A 21,119-nucleotide genomic window follows, 5' to 3' on the forward strand; every position below is an offset into this window, starting at 1 on the left:
TACATGTTTTTAATACGAGTAAGTCTACTGTAAAGAACAGTATGACTGAAGAGGTTGAATATCCTCAGAATTTAGATTTGCTAAATAAATGGACTATTCCAGAAGTTAGCAAAAGAACTATTTATAATTATGGATTTTTTGAATATATTGGGTTAAAACACAGAGTTAAAACCACAGAGGAATCTATTTCTCTGAATAATGAAGAAATGTATCTCCAACTTTTAAATAATAATGACCTAGAACCACTTAGAAAATCTAAACATCAATTTATTCATATTGGTTTAGTTCAAGTGGCTTTTAAACCGTTAACTCTGGAAGGATTACCAGAAAGTTTTATTGCGACCTTAAGAGATGGCGAGAAATTTGAATTGGCAAAAGTCAATTATTGGAGTTGTTAAATCCAATTTGGCTCATGGTCGATCTATTTTGACGTTTATCCAAATTTACAATTATCTTTGACAGATACTAATATATTAGATGCTTTAACTTTGAATGTTAAAACTCATGGTTACAATTATGCTAAAGGATCTGAATTAATTTGTATTTGCTACAGGATTTATTATAAACCTTTATATACTTTAAATCCTCATTGTAGATTAGTTGATAAAGCTATAAATGAAACTATTATTATTGAAACCAATTGTAACAGGTCTAATATCACTACTAGAAAGGCTATTAAATGGGAAGAAATATCTTTTCCTGAAAATGGGACAATTACTCAGGCTATGCCTCCTCAACCGATTATGGAGACTAATTTACTTGATGTACAGCAAACTCCTGAAGGAGCTGTTACTTTAAATTTTGGTAACAATCATTTTCGACCAAGAAGTAGTACTTCAAAAATGACTAGATCTTTTTTTAATAGGACTTTTATTTCAGCCCTTGATCAAGATTTAGACATGCCTAGTACATCTAGGTGTTCAACTTCACAATTAAGAGATGAAGATTTTATTGAAACAAATGAATATGTTTTAAGAATGCATTCTGATAAAATTATAAGACGACATCCTAAAAAGGAAGCGGACACATTGTCCCAAATGAGTTATACTGATGATTAATAAAACCTTACTAGATTTTTCTCATGGTTCAACAACCAGAAAATTAATTAGTAATGAATTTCAATCTCCTATTTGGGAAAAATTTAGAACTTGGTTTTTTCATAATTTTGATGAAGAACAGCAAGATATTTTGCAAGATGAGTTTTATGAATACTGCAAGTCAGTAAATGAAATTATTTATTTTGTTCCTTGGTATTGTTCAACTTATTTATATAATCATTTGACTATCCTTGAAAGAAATTTTGAACTTCTCAGTGGAAATGAAGTTAAGGGAGTCTATCCTCCCCTTAAAAAGTTTAAATTAGACGGGTGTTCTTACATGCCCCTTTCAAAAATTTATGAAAATGGAACTATTACAGCAACTACTAATCATTTAAATTCTTTAATTGAGCAGAATAATTATGCTAATATATCTTTAAAAATTCTTGGTGAACATATTACAGATTTACACCATAAATCTAATAAGGTCATTAATCTTCTTAATCAAGTTATCCAGAATACCAAAGCTGAAGATCATTCTTCTTCTTCACAAGAGCTGATTCCTATTATCAAAAGTCCTCCTGAATTAAAAAAATTTAATTTTTTATCTGATATTAAAAATGAACAGCTAATAAGTAAGTTAGCTGAAAAGATTTCAAAATTAAGTTTAAATACTTTAAATGAAGAATTATATCCAGATTCCAAAGATAATTTGAATGTTGTCACAAGACATAAATGGGGTCAAAAACCTATTAATACTTTGTATTATAATAAACGACCTTCACCTGTAGATATTATGCAGGAAGAAAATGCTGAGGTTATCGAATGATTATCGTGGAACTGATATCTACGAATGGAATATAGATTATTTTGCTGAAAAACAAATTCATAACCATTGTCATAGAATGATTATGTATTCTCAATGTTGTAAAAATGCAAATAATTGTGATTCTAATGTTGCTAAAATGATAATATCAGGATTTACAGGTCAACTTAAAGGATGGTGGGATAATTACCTCACTGACGATCAAAAATTAGCTATTCTTACAACCAAATTAAAAATGATGTGATCACAGAAACTGCGGTTTACACTTTACTTGTTAATATACTTGAACATTTTACTGGTCAATATGGGAATAATTATGATTCAACAAGAACTCTTTTACAAAATTTTAGATGTAAAACTTTAACTGATTTTAGGTGGTATAAAGACACCTTTGTTAGCAGAGTTATGCTTTTACCTGAGTGTAATAGCTCTCATTGGAAAGCCAAATTTATTGATGGTTTACCACATTTATTTGCAGAAACAATCAGAAAGATTCTTCGAGGAGATAATCCTTCTATTTATTATGAACAATATAATTATGGTCACCTTATTAAAGCCGGTACTGCAGAAGGTATAAACCTATGTAATGAGATTAAATTAAATCAACAACTCAAGCATCAGAATATTATTGAAAGAAACCAATTAGGAGAATTTTGTGAACAATTTGGTACGGATATGCCTTCTACTTCTCGTAGAAAACATCACAAAGGTAATGATAAACCTTATTATCCTAGATATAAGAAGAAAAGATATTCTAAAAAAAAATTAGAAGAAAAAACTCATCGAAAAAATCAGAGAAAATTTCATAAAAAACATTACAGAAAAAGAGATTATGTACCTCCAAAGGAAATAAGATGTTACAAATGTAATAAAAAAAGGTCATATGGCAAATAATTGTTGGATCCAAAAGCAAATTAATAATTTGGATATAGATGATGATCTTAAAGACAAGATTTCAAAATTATTTCTTAATGAACAAGATCTACAAAGTAGAACTGAAACTTTGTCAGATGATTCTAGTAATTCTAGTAATAATTTAAAAATTCTTAAAGATGATTCTTTTTATACAGATAGTAGTTCTGCAACTACTAGTTCGGAATGTGAACCATGTGGACAGGGAAAAGTTTGTATTAATCCCAAAAAAGAAGAATTCTTTAATCTCTTATCCAACTTTCAAGATGAAAAAATTCAAGTTCTCACCAATAATAATTGGCTGGATATGTTAAAAGTTATTCCAAATGTAGAATTAAGATCTCAAATTATTGAAAATATACCTAGTACTTCTCATAATAATTTTGAGTATGACAAAAATAAGAATTTTACAGAGGAAAAACCTTATTCCTTAAATGAAGTTTATAAACGTCTCCAAAATAAAAATACAACTTCTAGTCCTTCTTCTTTACAAGATATTTTGAAAGAGATGGATAATTTAAAATCTGAAATTAAACATCTTAAAACTGAAGAACAAAGAAATGATATAAGAATTTCTAATCTTGAAAAACTTTTTATTTTTCAACATGATTTGATAAATAATGCTCTATATATATATATATATATATATATATATATATATATATATATATATATATATATATATATATATATATATATATATATATATATAGAGAGAGAGAGAGAGAGAGAGAGAGAGAGAGAGAGGCAAGATCCGGTGAGTCCACCTAAATATTTGAGTCCATGAGTCCGTAAAACAATATCACGCACTATACAAAACAATATCACGGATTTTTTTTTTCAAATTTTTTTTCGAATTTTTTTTTTTCAAATTTTTTTTTTCGGAAATTTTTATTTTCAATTTTTTTTTTCGAAAAAGGTTTTTTTTTTTTTTTTTTTCAAGCTGTGATATTTTTTAGTATAACGTGTGATATTGTATTACAAAACAATATCACGCTTTTTTTTTCGAATTCTTTTTTTCATTTTTTTTTCGAAAAAGTTTTTTTTTTTTTTTTTTATGTAAGATGTGATATTGTTTAGTATAACGTGTGATATTGTATAATAAAACAATATCACGATTTTTTTTTTCAATTTTTTTTTAAGTAAGATGTAATATTGTTTAGTATACCGTGTGCTATTGTATTACAAAACAATATCACGACTTTTTTTTCAAATTTTTTTTTTTTCAAATTTTTTTTTTCCAATTTTTTTTTTTTAATATAAGCTGTGATATTGTTTAATATAAAGTGTGATATTGTATCATGGACTCACGGACTCAAAAAGATAGGGTGGACTCATGTGATCCTAATTCTATATATATATATAGTGAAGTTCTAATGAGTCCACCTATATATTTGAGTCCATAAGTTCTCACTACATCCCTTAGATATCCCACTAAGGATGGTTGAGATTGAAAGCCAAAAAGCATACTTAACACTAATGAGTTTCCTATACACTAATTAATCCACTTTCTCTCTCTAACTTTAATTATACATTCACTAATGGATTAATTATACACAAAAAAAAAAATTTGAGCATAATTTTTTTTTTGGACTGAAACTTTATACAAATGTTACTACACTTTCACTGTTTTAAAAGTGTAAAATTGCGGTTTGACGGATTTTATTTTGAAATTTGAAAATTTGAAGCAAATTTACAATATATTTTGCGTTTTACGAGTGTAACTCAGTTTTTTTGACAAATATTATTTTGAATTTTTCCAATTTTAACACAACTCATTGTGAATTGAGGGACTTATAAGTGTAACTTTAGTCTTTTAAAAGTGTAATTTTAGTCCATTAAAGTGTAATTTTAGTCCATTAAAGTGTATTTTTAGTCCATTGAGAGTGTATCTTTAGTCCATATTAAAAGTGTAACTTTAGTCCATTAAAGTATAATTTCAGTCCATTGAGAGTGTAACTTTAGTCCATTGAGACTGTAACTTTTGTTCATATTAAACGTGTAACATGAGTCCATTGAGAGTAAAACTGTAATCCTTGAGAGTGTAACTTTAATAGATATAAGTGTAACTTTAGTAGAGAAAAATGTAACTTTAATAGAGATAGCTGTAACTTTAATAGAGAAATCTGTAATTTTAATAGAAAAAAGTGTAATTCTAATAGAAATAAGTGTACCTTTAACTTTTATAGGGATAAGTGTAATTTTAATAGAGAAATGTGTAATTTTAATAGAAATAAATGTAATTTTAATAGAAATAGCTGTAACTTTAACTTTAAAAGGGATAAGTGTAATTTTAATAGAGAAACGTGTAATTTTAATAGAGAAAAGTGTAATTTTAATAGAAATAAGTGTAATTTTAACTTTAAAAAAGTTAAGTGTAATTTTAACTTTAAAAAAGTTAAGTGTAATTTTAATAGAGAAATGTGTAATTTTAATAGAAATAAGAGTAATTTTAACTTTAATAGAAATAAGTGTAACTTTAACTTTAATAGAGAAAACTACAATTTTAACAGAAAAAAAATATAATTTTAATGGAGAAAAAGTGTAATTTTAACAGAAAAAAGTGTAATTTTAACAGAAAAAAGTGTAATTTTAATAATACAGAAAAATGTAACTTTAACAGAAAAAAGTGTAATTTTAATAGAAAAAAAGTGTAATTTCAGAAATGTAGAGAAAAATGTAACTTTAATAGAAAAAAGTCCTCTCTACATCCCTTAGATCTAACTTTTTCATAATTTCACCGACAATAAAAACAACACACAAAATATGAAGAAAAAAAATAGTACAAGAAACCGAAACCGAAAAAATAAATGTGATTACAAGAAATAGCAACATCACCACCAACAATTACAAGAAACCGAAAAAAAAATGTGGCTACAAGAAAAAAAAAATGTGACTACAAAAAATAAACCGAAAAGAAAATAAATATAACCAATACCACCAGTCACCACCAACAACTACAAGAAACCGAAAAATAAATGTGACTAAAATAATATAAGATCTATTTAGTAGATCTAAGACTAATATAAAAAGGAGAGATATGAAGGAGGAAAAAAACACAAACACAAACACCAAAAAAAAAAACGTAGACCGGCGGTGCGTATGGTGGCCGACGGTGGTGGTTGGTGGTGGCCGGCGGTGGTGGCTGGTGGTGGTGGCCGGTGAGGAAGAGAGGGGTCTTTTAGTTTTGGGGATTTTTTGGGATTTTTTGGGTTTTTGAGAGATTTGGGTTTTAGAGAGGGAGAGAAAGATTGAAATTGTGTGAGATGAGAGAGAAGATGTTGGGTGGAAAAGTATATATATGTTAAGGTTAGTGATTAATTAGGATGTTGAGATTAATTATGATGAGTAGAGAGAGGAGGGTTTAATTTAGCCTATTAATCCCTTTTTTTGTTTTGATCTTAGCCATCCATCTCCCTCATCCAAGGGCTCTAAGGAGGACTTATGGACTCACACTTAGGAGGGGGACTTATATGATCTCAACACTATATATATATATACATACATATATATATATATATATACATACATATATATATATATACATACATATATATATATATATATATATATATATATATATATATATATATATATATATATATATATATATATATATATATATATATATATATTATATCGGATATCTTTGTATCACCTATGTTAAAAGAAGTGTCTTATTAGTTTTACATAGATGCGTAAATATTACTTCCTATTAGTTTAAGAAGTTTTCACATATCTACCAAATTAGGTGTCGTATTATATATTTTGCATGAAGTTCACCGGGAACAACCAGTCTAAAATGTAGATAATTTTAAACAAATTCTATTGTTTAGATCTCTAATAAATTCTCCAAACAGGTTAGATATAGAATTGAGATACATGTTGTTTTGCGTACACCATTCAACTTTTACACCATCGTATTCTTACGGACTGGAATGTATTTGTAACACCCCCATTTCAGGAGCCTTAAGCTAGATCTCCCAAGCAAGTAAATAAGAGTGTTACCATCTCAGTTGTCTGAGGTAGCAAGTATAAAAGACAAACAGATACAAAGATAATTTAAAATAAATACTGTTTAAATGAATAACTCAAGAGGTTTTATTACAAACTCAACTGAACGGTTTAAGATAACTTGAATTACAAAGAAGTGAAAATATAAATAAAGTTATTAAGACACTAGGTGATAGTTAGACTCCGGAAGGTCATCTTGTCCCAAGCTCCCCAAAAGGCATCCAGCTCATCTCAAAAATCCAACCCGTTCTCTAAGTCTGCTCCCCATTTAATCGGAAATATTAAATGGTTCACCGCATGCCGCCATCAATTAAAGCATCCATCAATTTTATTTTGACAATACACACAAAACATCCGTCAACCAATGGTTGAATAGAAAACTAAACAATGAATAAAAATAAAGCAATCTGCAATAATAGTGTTACACAAATAAATTCCACAATCACCATTCCGTCCACCTCACACCATGACACACATCTACTTCTAGACACACAGTCATACTCCACTTCCAGATACGCAGTCATACTCCAGGACACACAGACCTCTGGACATACAGTCCCGCCTCAGACACACCGTCTGGATACATAGCCACTGGACACACAGTCCCGCCTCAGGCTCACGGTCCTTCCATATCCCCCTGCATGGTCCAAGAAAACTCACCTCCCAACTCCAACAACAATATAATCCAGCAAGATAAGAATAATTCCACAATAGATAAGAATACTCACAATAAAGATTACAACTGTAAGACAGAGATACGGCAATAGGATAAATTCAATCAAGCCATTACAATAAATTATGCCAATAACATCATGCCACTTACAATCCACTTAATCCAATATGCCAAGCAAGGAATAAGACAATAAGAATAACATTCGATTGAGTAGTTTCCTACCTTTTCACAATTCTTCCAAAATAAAACAATTAAAGATCAACTAGAAGCGGTCCTTAATGAATTCTCCACCTAAGCATCGTATAATATACATACAATTACTAATCTATCAATACAATAACAATTAAGACAAGAATCTACTCCAAAATCACCCACAAACCGCATGGTCAAACCCTTGATCAAGGTGGTCAACGCCGGTCAATAGCGGAGTCAAGGGTGGTCAAGGGTCTAACTTACATATGTAAACAATTTTTTAAAGCGGAATTAGAAACTTACGGTAGATGAAAGATGAAAAATGCTTCTTATCTCTCTAGTCTTCTTCTCTTCCCCTCTTTATGTTTTGTGTTTTGCAATTGTGAGCAATAGAATATAAGGTGATCGGTGATGGGAGTGTGGATATATATAGGGATAGAGTTGAGCTAGGTTAGTTTAGGATTAATATAATAATATCACAATCAATATAGGAAAGAGTGGAATTAGGAAAGTAATTAACACGTATCTTACTCAACGAGTTCAACTTTGCGCACTAATTTTAAAAAACCTGCCATTTCTTCGTTTCCTATAACAATAAAGCTTGTGACCATGTGTTAGAAAGCTAAGACAATAAGCTTTCACCTCTAATTTGAATCACCCTCATCGGAGCTCTACAACTCTAGATATGACCGTTTCAAAATGCCCCTAAAACAAGCGATCACATTTTCAAGTATGACATATTTGCTCAAACTTCCTATTAGTCTTTCATAATCTACCTTGTACTTAGACATACACAAAGGGTCCTATAAACTTAGAAGATGAGGGATATTACAGTCTTCCCTCCTTAAAAGGAACTTCGTCCTCGAAATTTGCGCATACAACCAACCACTCAAAACCTACTCCACTTACACTCTGCATGCCAATCAAAATGCTATCACTACTAACTCACATTATGACACCACTTACACATATTACTCATCATATATACCATTAATTTCAGTATTATTACAGTATTGGTAGATGTTATAGGGATTGGTGATCCATTAATAATCAACTAAATCACCCCCCTTGTGTGTTCCAATTTCAACATAGTTGGACTTTTTTTTTTATCAACTTAACCGAGTTTACTACCAAACCATGACATGTAATACAATACGTTATTCAATAAATTTTTAGGACATTCAACAAGCATATTGTTAAAGATGATCCTAATGAGAGCCTCATGCAACACACGGGCATTCTAACTAGTTAAGTAGTATAATGAGGGGATCGTTCGCAAAGATGGGGTGGATGTGTACTTAGTTCGTTTAAATCCAAGTTTAGTCGTATAACAAAGAAAGTTGTGAAAGTAATTAAGCTACAAATAGAGCAATTAAAAATGAGTTAACTAAGATAATGATATGCAAACAATTTATAGAAAACTAGGGTCTTTGGGTTCCTTTATGCAAGGTATACTAGATATGAGTGTCAACAAGTCTTGGGTTATTAAATACCTAGGATTATAGACTAATTACTTAGTCTCTCCAAAAGTAAAACACGAAATCATCACAATTCATTCAAACGCATCATAAACATGCAATCAAGTACCCACATAAACTCTCATCTATGAAGATACATACTAAGCATAAATTGAATAAAGGTATGGACTTTCATACACACAATTAATCAAACACCTTGAATGCATGTTTACAAATTAAGGCAAAATAACCACCCAAAACTCAAATATTAACAACCCATATTAATAGTGTAACCCTCACTTAAGTTCGCCCTAAACCCTAGAGGGGAACTACTCACTCATGGTGGATGAACAAGTATGAATAAATGAAGAACAATGATACGTGCATTTTGTATAGCCTTTTAAGCCTATTTCAGCACGTATTTCTATGCGTTTTTATACTATTTTTATAGTATTTTGCCCCGAATTGGCTACTTTGGTTCGTTTTGCCCGTTTTGTAGAAATGAACGCGAAAGTAGTGGAATTGTACTCTTTTTCGTCCTTTTTGCATGCATTTAGAGGAGACGGGATTTTCCAGAGTGAGATACTGCGTTGGGAAGCGTCAAGGCACGGATTACGAGGCAGTCGGGCATGGACTTGAGCTGATTTGAAGACAAAGGACTCGATAGAGCAGTTTTACCACTCGATCGAGTGGTTTTTACGTCCCCTGTTGGTCGATCGAGTAGTTTTCTACTCGATCCAAAGTTGCTGAGAAGTTGAGTTACTCGATCGAGTAACTATCTACTCGATCGAGTAGATTATGCTGAGGTTTTGCTCGATCGAGTGGTTTCTGCTATTATAGGCTTTAATCAGCCCGTGTGTTGATTTATTTCGCAAAACTTATTTACTCTTCTATTTAAACACGCCTTACTAGGTCATAAGGACTATCTAGCTTTTATCTTAATCAGTTTTACAGAGAACTTTACTACATTGCTTTTTCCCTTTCACTGTAACCTTGTTCTTGGATTTACTTTGTGTTCTTTACGCCGGATTCGCACGATTGTAATTCCTTTCTCTTCTCTTAATAATATTAATCGTTTGGTTACTTTAATTTCTCGTTTGCTTCATTTATTTCCTTTGCCCTAATTTACTCTTTATGCGATTTAATTATAGTTTTAATATGTTGAATGCTAGACATTTATCTGCTGTTAGTTTTGATAGTTTAATTAGCAATATGAGTAGCTAAACTCTTTTCATGTTGGGATTAGGGGATCTGCGGTAGGAATGTGACGATGTAGTAGATGAAATAGATGAATTAATTGTGAGATTCTGTGACCATAGCAATTTAATTGTATCTATCGTCTTAGTTGAGTGCACGCTTCTGAGTCATCTCATTAATCTGGCTAAAATTAATCCTAGATCGAAAGATTGGACTAAATAGGTCTGCTATGAACAGTAGACTACCCTGACGAGAATGAAAGTTAAGTTAGTGGTATTTTAGGATAGAAAGTGGACCGAAAGGACCTTTCCACATCCGTTTTACATTAATTCATCTGAGTCATTTACAGCTGAGTCACTGGACTACCGTAGTGAACCGAATTCCTGACATGTCCCTCTCTATCTGATAGTTTAAACTTATTTCTTGCCTTTACTGCTCTTGCCTTTATTTCTCTTCCTTTAAACTTCGTAGTTTAGAAAACAATTCAAACAATCCCCCCCATTTGGGACCAAATAGACGGACTTCTATAGATATCTTGCCTCCCTGAGGAGATCGACCTGACTTCCCTAGCTATATAGTTATTTTAGTTAGTTTATTTTTGACAGGTACACGACAGACGTGTCAAATTTTGGCACCGTTACCGAGGAGGCAATTGCCCCATCTGTTTTTGTTTCATTTATTTTATCCGTCTCAGGGAATTTTTATTCCTTGAGGAAGTTCTTATTCATTTTCTTTCAGTGTTGTTTATGCCTGTGTCGATGGTTTGAGTTAGTTTGGTGATTGAACAGAGAGACTATTCAGGCATAGACTCCGTCTGCAGAGAAAATCACGAAAGGAAGACTTGAGTACTTTCGAGCCAGAGCTACATCACTCTCTTTTCGAAGAAGACAGTCCGATTTCTACAGTAAAGATGCCAAAACTTTCTAGTCATTCAGTGCCTAAAGCAACCTCGATTCCAAAGGGTTTCAATCTCCAGACTGAGGATGGGAATACATTCGACATCCGTCCTTCTTACATCAATCTGGTGGAGAGAAATCTTTATAGAGGTGTGGCAGGTGAAGACCCGGGGAAGCACATGGAGGTCTTTACAGACTATTGTTCTACTATCCCCGCCACTAAGGGGGTAACTCAAGACAAGATTAAGGAGGTTCTATTTCCTTTCTCTTTGACTGACTCAGCCAGGGAGTGGCTGACTGACTTGGACCGCACAGCTGCAGGTGTCACAGATTGGGAGTCTCTTGCTCTTGCCTTTTACAAGAGATATTTCCCTCCATGCCCAACCAATCTGCCGAGGGCCAAGATTACGATTTGAGACAGGCTCCCGATGAGACTTTATATGAGGCGTGGTCCCGATTCAAGAAGTTGGTGAGGTCTATTCCTCACCATGGTTTTGACCCATGGTTTATAGCTAATCAGTTCTACAATGGGCTGTATGATGACCACAGAGCCATACTTGATGCATCATCCAGTGGAAGATTCCAGGAGAATACCGATGACGATAAGGGATGGGCCCTTATTGAAGATATGGTGAATCACAGTGCTAAGTATGGAAACCCAAGGGATAGCATAAGAACAGTTCATGCAGTCGATAAGCAGGTTGTAGCTCAGCTGGAAGCCATGAATGCTAGATTTGACAAGTTGGAGTTACAAGCTGGTGGGGAGCCTCAGACGGTCCACGTTCTTACAAGAGGAGAGACCGTTTCATGTGAGAGATGTGGGAGTAATGATGGCCACACTGCTGTTGGCTGTCTTGTGGAGAAGGAACAAGTCCTTGCCTTTCAACAATATAGGCAAGGAGGGGGTTCCTATTACAACAATCAAGGGGCAGTCCATCCCAATTTGAGGTGGACTAGTCAAAATGTGCTCAATCCTACTCCTCCTCCGCACCAGCAGCAGCCGTATATCCCTCCACATAAGAATCAACAAGGCTTTCAGAAGCCTCCTTCCTTAACTCCTCCTAATCACGGTGCATCATCTTCCTGTGGGGTGAGTGAAATTGGTGAGCTAAAGTCCATGTTTCAGTGTTTTACGAAGCAGTGGCAGCTGAGTGATCAATAGAAAGATGCATCCATTAAGGCACTTGAAACTCAAGTTGCCCAACTAGCCACGAATAAATCCTCAAGAAAGCAGGGTCAATTACCGACTCAAAATGAGAAGAATCCACATGAGACGGTAAATTTCATCAATCTGAGAAGCGGTCGTTCATATGAGAGACCGGAAGCGTTGAAATCAGACCCGAGGAAGGCTATAACTGATGGTGAACAGTGTTCTGGCGAAGAAAATGAGCTGACGGCTAATTAGATTTGGTGATGAAAGTGCTCGATCGAGTGGTTGTTCTACTCGATCGAGTGAACAGGAAAGTGAAGCTGTTCGATCGAGTGAGATTTCCACTCGATCGAGTGATATTATTGAAGAAACCACTCGATCGACTGGGCAATTTGGTCGATCGAGTAGTTTAGATGACGGGAAGTTTGTTCGAGAGCCTGCTAGTGCTCGATTAAGCGAGAAATCACCAGAAAGACCTCGTTCGAGAGGTAAGAAGCGTCCAAAGGATACAGAGCTTGCTCCGGATGATACATTGGAAGAGAGAAACAAGGGACTCGAGATACCCATCACGGTTCCCTTCTCGAGACGGCTGCAGAATACTAAAGCTAATCAACAATTCGGCAAATTTGTCGAACTCCTGAGAAGCTTAGAAGTCACTGTGCTGTTCACCGAGTTGCTGACAAAGGTACCCTCTTATCTTAAGTTTATGAAAGAAATTTTATCGCGTAAGAGGAATATTAGTGATAATGAGACAGTAGATTTGACTAAGGTGGGGTCAGCCCTATTTCAAAATAAGTTACCTCCCAAACAGTCATATCCGGGTAGTTTTTCAATTCCGTGTCATATCGGTACCTATTTGATTGATAACGCGCTATGCGATCTAGGCGCTAGCGTGAGTGTCTTGCCGTTGTCTCTGGCTAAGAGACTTGGTTTGACAAAGATGAGTTACACCAACATGACTGTCCAGATGGCCGACCGTAGTATATCACGGCCACTAGGTGTAATAAAAGACATACCTGTTCAGATCGGGAGGTTCTTTATTCCCGTTGATTTCGTTGTCTTAGACATCCCCGAAGATGCACATACCCCTATTATTTTAGGGAGACCATTTTTGTCTATTGCCCGTGCAGTAATAGACATCGGGGGTAAGATTTTGACCTTTGAGGTAGGGGATGAGGAACTGATATTCCATCAGTCTAAGCTCCGGAGGGCTCCATGCAAGCTCAGCCTTGCAATGCCCTCTCTTCTATTGACCCTATTATTGATACTCCATATGAAAATTTGGAGTATTATGCTGCTATTGTTACCCCTCCGCCTCAGATTGAGAGCAAAAAGGAGGAAAGTTCGTCTGTTTTCCTTGCTGCAGGTACAGATGAAAGCAATGAAGGAGCTGTCAAAAGGTGTTGTGCAATTACTGTCAATCAAATTGGAGATGAGGATGCTCAAGACGGTGATAAAGGAGCAAGGATGAGGAAAGTTCGTGCTTATGTGGATGTGAACTATTCCCCTCCTAAAGAATTAAATGATTCAAAATCAAGCTCATGGAAGTTGAAGAGGACAATCAATGTTGCTGAGATGACGTCCTCCAGTCAGGAGCCCTCCACGGGGCTACTGAATTGCATTGGAAATTGAGCGGGGAAATGCCCCGTGTAACACCTTGTAAAAACAATTTTTAAAATTTTTCGTTGAATTTCTTTTATTGCTTTTAATTAGGACAATTAGATTTTAGACGGTTTTTAGCCTAGATTTAAGACTATAGACTGTTCTTATACGTATTTGGTATTTGGGAAATTTTTGCACGTGTTTTTATGCAGGTTTAGGGAATTTTTACGCATTTCAAAGGAAGAATGACGAAAATAAAGAAGCTTACGCGAGAAAAGAGCTCGATCGAGTACTTTTTGTACTCGATCGAGTGAAAAAATGGTCGATCGAGTGCTTCTTTTCAGTCGACCGAGTAAAGCACTTATAGGGACTTCTCGACCGAGTAGAATATGGGCCATCAAAGAGCTCGATCGAGTAGTTTAAAACCACTCGATCGAGTAAATGGGGAAGGATACAGGGAGTTTTCTTCCTTAAACTCTTTTGTTTTGTTTCTAATTTCATTTATCCCCTAATTTCATTCCTCTTCCCTAATTTCGACCCAAAAAAATCCCCCAAATCCCCATTTTAATTGCTCAAATACCAAATCCGCCACCTACAATTTGTTTCTTGCTAATTAATCTCTCAAAGCCCCTTATTTTCCCCTTGATTTGTGCTCGTTTATACGGTCTATTAAAGGGTTTAGGGTTCGCGGTTTTTAGATCGAAAAATCGCCATCTTTGCTTGTTCTTTGAAGATTAATTGCATATTGTAGGTTCATTCCCATCAAGTAAGTGATTTATACATCCTCATTGCATTTTAATTTCGTTATTTCGAATTATTATGAGGTAAATTGATTTAGGGTTTCGAAATTCTTTGATTAGTCGAATTTCTCAACTTTAATTGTCTTTCTTGCCCTTACTTGTCTTGCTTGATGATCATCCCCACTTCCTCACTGCGTAGCATGCTTCAATTCGAATTTTACGCAAAAATTTGCGATATGGGTTCGGGACAGTCGAAATTTTCGATTGTCATTATGGTTCTTGTTGCTGTAATTTGCCTAGTAACTTTATTGTTGCTTAATTGCTGTTGTCATTACCTTTTATGCCCGCTTTATCGCCATTTACATGCTATTATTCGAATTTGCCTGAGGAAATTTGGGAATTTTTAGGGCTGTAGTCGAATTTTTCGACTGTTTGGGGATTCACATTTGTTACTCTCTTTGGTTTTTCGTCTTTGTTTTAGCCACCTTTGTTAGCCATTGTTTTCTTATCGTACCCCCTGCCCTATGTTTACAGGATGGAGTCTAGCTCACTACCTTCAACTAGCACCACTTCTAGCCCATCCTTGAGTGAGACGGTGGTCCCTGCTGTTACCACCGCCTCCACTTTAGTCGCACTGACTCTAGTGTTCCTAGTTTCACCGCAGTACAATTTTCACTCCACTAGCTCGCACGCTAGCTCGATTTTGGCTGCCACTTCCTCTACGACCACCACCACCGCTAGCACCGCCGCTAGTCTCTCTTCGATGGTGGCCACAGCAGCCCACTACTCCCGCTCCCCGCCCATTTGTTTTCACACCTGTGGTGGACTACTTTCTTGCAGCCATTGACTTTTCTGATAGCCCGGTTCCTCACATCGTCACTGCACGGGCTTCTGCTTTGAGTTCCAGAGGCCGGGGCCGAGGTCGTGGGCGTTACCGTTCTACGTCAGCTCCCGCTACTTCCACTTCCGACGCTCCTTCTACTTCAGCTGTTGCTCCTTCTACTTCTGGCACGGTCACAGTCCGAGGGGACACCTCCCTCGACCCTCACCCAGACTATCCGCAGGTACATTTTGTTAACGCTTTCCATCGTAAGAAGTTTTATCACCTGCTAGGCTGCGTGTTTGTACCTTCCCGATTTCTAGAGAAATTGGCACTTGTGAGACTCGGCATTTACGAGTCGGTTTGTGCTTTGCTACGGGGCACGGGGATGGCCGGACCTTTATGGAGCTGAGCCTCGAGTTTCTAAGCTCCTTTACCTTCTCCTCCGGGGCACACGATGCTGACCCCACTAGTTCTTCAGTGTCCTTCCGGTTGTTTAACCGGACTTTTCCAATGACTTTAGAGGAGTTTGGTAGGAGACTTGGTCTCTCCTCTACGGGAGAGACTGCAACCCCTAGGAAGGTCTTTCGTTAGCTTTGGCGGACCCTGGCCCAGACCACTTTCAGGGAGCGAAACCTCCAACAGGTCCACCTTCCCCCTGTCCGTTGTTTTCTTAGATTGATGGGGAGCACTATTTTCGGCCGAAAGGAGCCGAACAACATCACAAACACCGAGCTCTCCATCCTGGGCGGTTACCTAAACATTGACTGCGAGGGTCCTTTCACCCTCAACATAGCTTACTTGATCGCCCAAGACCTTTGAGCTGGGGTCAAGGAGACGGGAACTATTGCTTGCAGTGGCATAACCACCATTCTTGCCCGTTCCTTCTTCCCCGTTTGGCCTCGTGACTTGCAGTACCTCGAGGGAGAGAGGCTACTGAGTCTGGATGCCATGCTCTCTCTACATTGGCTGACCCCAGACTACCAGATATGGAAGATAGACGGCTTCCTGTCTGTAGACATACCCTGTGACACTCTCCCCCGTCTAGACCCCCTGCCTATTGTTGCTAGGGGTGCCCGACTTCCACCACTGCCTGACCTTCACCTTCCACTCCGACCACCTCCCGCTGCACCCGCCACCAAGAAGCGGCGTCTTGAGACTGGAGAGGGGTCCACACCTTCAGGGAGTACCCAGCCTTCCACGGCTACTCCCATCCCGACCCCTACTCCCACTACTACTACTACTACTACTACTCCCACTCCCACTGACCAGACACAGGCTCAGCCGGTCCTACCGGCTACTTTCGTACCACCTCCACCCTTTGTGGCGTCCGCGGTCATGGACCAAGGGCGCCGTGACGGTTTGTTGCTTGAGATTGCAGAGCGACATGCTCGTATGGAGAGGGACTTAGCTCTGACCTTACACCCTCTGTACGAGTACCACTTGAGGCGACACCGTCCGATCTCATAGGGCTGGCCACACCCTTCCTTCTTCCGGTACCCAGCTGAGGGGTACCCGGAGTCTGCTGACGAGGAGGACGAGGACCCTGAGGTGGCAGTGGAGAGAGCACGAGCTGAGGAGCGGAGGAGGAGAGAGGAGGAGGCTGATCCGGAGTACACGGTGGTGGACGACGACGACGACGAGTAGCTACTGGTCTACTCACTTCCCCGCCGTCTGGTTTGGGGAAGTTCGTCTTTTGTATGTATCTCTTACTCTTTTCTTTTTGTCTCCTTTTATTTTTTGTTTTTATTTTCTTATTGGTTGTATTCCCGTTCCCCTGTATATATCTGCTGGTGTATGCTGGAAGACAACGAGGGTGTTGTCCGTTTTCGTTTGGGGAGGGTATTGCATCCTTTTGAGTCTGCATTTGCATTTGTTTTGCATTCACGTTTATTTTTCAGCTTTGCATTTTTGTTTATTTTCATTAAAATTCAAAAAAATACAAAAAAAAAATTAGAAAAATTTCAAAAAATCCAAAAATTCACGTTTATTTTTGCATATAGGTTGAGTCGGAACGGTAGATTTCCGTGATGATAATGCATTATAACTTGTCATTTTACTTGAGCCTTGCACTTCTTTTGATAGTTATTAGTTTAGTCTTGCGCATAATCTACGAGTTTCTGTTTAAATATAGCTGACTGTTTAGATTTGACCTGATAAATTGGCAAACTACATCATTAATTCTGAGTTTTAGAGCCCATAACTGGTGACATTCATGACCAGTTCATTAGGAATTGAGAGTAGTACTCCTTGCATAGCATGTTCATCTTTTTTGCACATTTATGACATTCAATTTCTTGTCAAATGCACATACTCGGGTTTGTGGTTGGTGTCACATGTAGGGAGGTGCTTGCAAATTTTCTCTTTCCTTATATTTTTCACCCTTTTAGCTCCACATAAGCCAAAACTTGCCTTTTTAACCCATTAGCTACATCCCAAACTAAGCCTGCCTAGTCAAGCTAGTTAGTATGTCTTTTGTGGTATGAGTTTCCGTCTGCAGTTTGGCTCGTATCTCTTTTGTACGGAGTTGGTGAAAGTAAAGGAAGGGAGTATGAAAAAAAAGAAACGTGAAAGAAAGAAAGAAAAAAAATGAAAAATGAAAAAAAAGAAAAAGTTGGAAACGTGAAACAGAAGAAAAAAAAAGAAGTTTAAGAAAAAGAGTTTGTTTTATTTCAGTTAGTCCATTCAGACGGTATTAAAAAAGGAAAGTTTGTGACCGCCTGACTCCTCCGTTCTTATTCTATATTTTTGAGGAGATTGTGTTTGAGTTTAGTGAGTTGTGTGCCAAATGAAGGGCACTTGTACTTGGTTTTTCAGTCAATTGAGATTCGGATGGTTTATTATGGTCCTATTAGGAACTAGCTTGACGTTTTTACCTCCACATTTCCATAACATGTTTTGCCTCTTCTCACCTGAATCTCACTATTCCCATATTATTTGTAAGCCCTCGGCTGTGACGGACATTATTGGTTGGAGTGTGTGCATTAGTACTTGAATTGTCTTTCATTTTTGTTGCATGCATGCTATGTAGGTCGCAGTTTGGTAGTGACTGTATTTTCTTCTCTCTTTTACATATAACATTCACCCTTTGCTTCATGAGAGAAAAGTGACCACGAGAGAGTCCGATTTTGTTGGTCTTGCAAGGTCGATAGGTTGGCTATATTTCTGAACAACTTATAATTCGTCTGCGTATTGACTGCTTAGCTTTAACTGTTAGTTTTTATTGCATTAAACTGATTCAAGTAGACAAGTTAAGCTAGCTATGAGTTATCATTTCCGTTCCATTAGTTGCCTTTTAGTTTACTCGAGGACGAGTAAAGGTTCGGTTTGGGGAGATTTGATACGTGCATTTTGTATAGTCTTTTTAGCCTATTTCAGCACGTATTTCTATGCGTTTTTATACTGTTTTTATAGTATTTTGCCCCAAATTAGCTACTTTGGTTCGTTTTGCCCGTTTTGTAGAAATGAACGCGAAAGTAGTGGAATCGTACTCTTTTTCGTCCTTTTTGAATGCATTTAGAGGAGACGGGATTTTCCAGAGTGAGATACTGCGTTGGGAAGCGTCAAGACACGGATTACGAGGCATTCGGGCATGGACTTGAGATGATTTGAAGACAAAGGACTCGATCGAGCAGTTTTACCACTCGATCGAGTGGTTTTTACGTCCCCTGTTGGTCGATCGAGTAGTTTCTACTCGATCCAAAGTTGCTGAGAAGTTGAGTTACTCGATCGAGTAACTATCTAATCGATCGAGTAGATTATGCTATGGTTTTGCTCAATCAAGTGGTTTTATTCCACTCGATCGAGTGGTTTCTGCTATTATGGGCTTTAATCAGCCCGTGTGTTGATTTATTTCGCAAAACTTATTTACTCTTCTATTTAAGCATGCTTTACTAGGTCATTAGGACTATCTAGCTTTTATCTTAATCAGTTTTACATAGAACTTTACTACGTTGCTTTTTCCCTTTCACTGTAACCTTGTTCTTGGATTTACTTTGCTCGGATTTTGTGTTCCTTACGCCGGATTCGCACGATTGTAATTCCTTTCTCTTCTCTTAATAATATTAATCGTTTGGTTACTTTAACTTCTCGTTTGTTTCATTTATTTCCTTTGCCCTAATTTACACTTTATGCGATTTAATTATAGTTTTGATATGTTGAATGCTGGAAATTTATCTGCTGTTAGTTTTGATAGTTTAATTAGCAATATGAGTAGCTAAACCCTTTTCATGTTGGGATTAGGGGATCTGCGGTAGGATTGTGACGATGTAGTAAATGAAATATATGAATTAATTGTGAGATTCTGTCACCATAACAATTTAATTGTATCTATCGACTTAGTTGAGTGCACGCTTCTGAGTCATCTCTTTAATCTGGCTAAAATTAATCCTAGATCGAAAGATTGGACTAAATAGGCCTGCTATGAACAGTAGACTACCCTGACGAGAATGAAAGTTAAGTTAGTGGTATTTTAGGATAGAAACTGGACCGAAAGGACCTTTCCACATCCGTCTTACATTAATTCGTCTGAGTCATTTACAGCTGAGTCACTGGACTACCGTAGTGAACCGAATTCCTAACATGTACCTCTCTATCTGATTGTTTAAACTTATTTCTTGCCTTTACTGCTCTTGCCTTTATTTCTCTTCCTTTAAACTTCGTAGTTTTGAAAACAATTAAAACAATCCCCCCCCCATTTGTGACCAAATAGACTGACTTCTACAGATATCTTGCCTCCCTGAGGAGATCGACCTGACTTCCCTAGCTATATAGTTAGTTTAGTTAGTTTATTTTTGACAGGTACACGACAGACGTGTCAAACAACACACAAACATAACAATAAATATTATGCTAATTCAAACAACAACAATTAAAATGAAACAAAAATGTAAACAGTTGAAAACTAAAGTAAACAAGGAACAAAATTATACCAATGCTTAGGAAAGATTGAACATTTGGATTAATAGTGGAAGCAATTCTTCAAAATCTTCTCTTACTAACCCAAATAATAAACTTGAACAATTGAACTAAACTAGATCTACACTAAATTGCTAAGTAATCAGAGTTTGATTAAGGAAAGATTAGTACTTGATTATTGAAAGCTTAACATAAATTGGGAAATAATTACTTGTCTAGGGTTGTGTGTACTAGTGAGTTATGAGAGGGTATATATAGTCTTCCTTGAAATTAGGTCACAAATGAGGGGTAGGTGCTGAAATGTGTCCTTGCTGCTCTGTGCCGGTTTCACTGCCAGCAGAGATCCTTTTCTCAATTCTGGACTTCAAAAATTTGCTAAGTATAAATAGGTGTCTCTGTCGGCTGGCCGACTGCCGGCCTACCGGCAGAAGACACCTCTTCTTCTTCTTCTTCTTCTTCTTCTTCTTCTTCTTCTTCTTCTTCTTCTTCTTCTTCTTCTTCTTCTTCTTCTTCTTCTTCTTCTTGAGCTCCCTGCTGGGCCATCGGTTGCCGGTACCTCTGCCGGTAGCGTGCCCTTTTCTCTTTTGGCTCAAATTCTCCATTTTTATTCTAAGGCATAAAGGAAGGGTTCCCTGCCGGCTGGCCGGCTGCCGGTGTACCGGCAGAAAACTCTCCTCGGAGTTTCT

This window comes from Silene latifolia, chromosome Y (genome assembly GCF_048544455.1).
Source record: "Silene latifolia isolate original U9 population chromosome Y, ASM4854445v1, whole genome shotgun sequence".
NCBI classification, from domain to species: Eukaryota; Viridiplantae; Streptophyta; class Magnoliopsida; order Caryophyllales; family Caryophyllaceae; genus Silene; species Silene latifolia.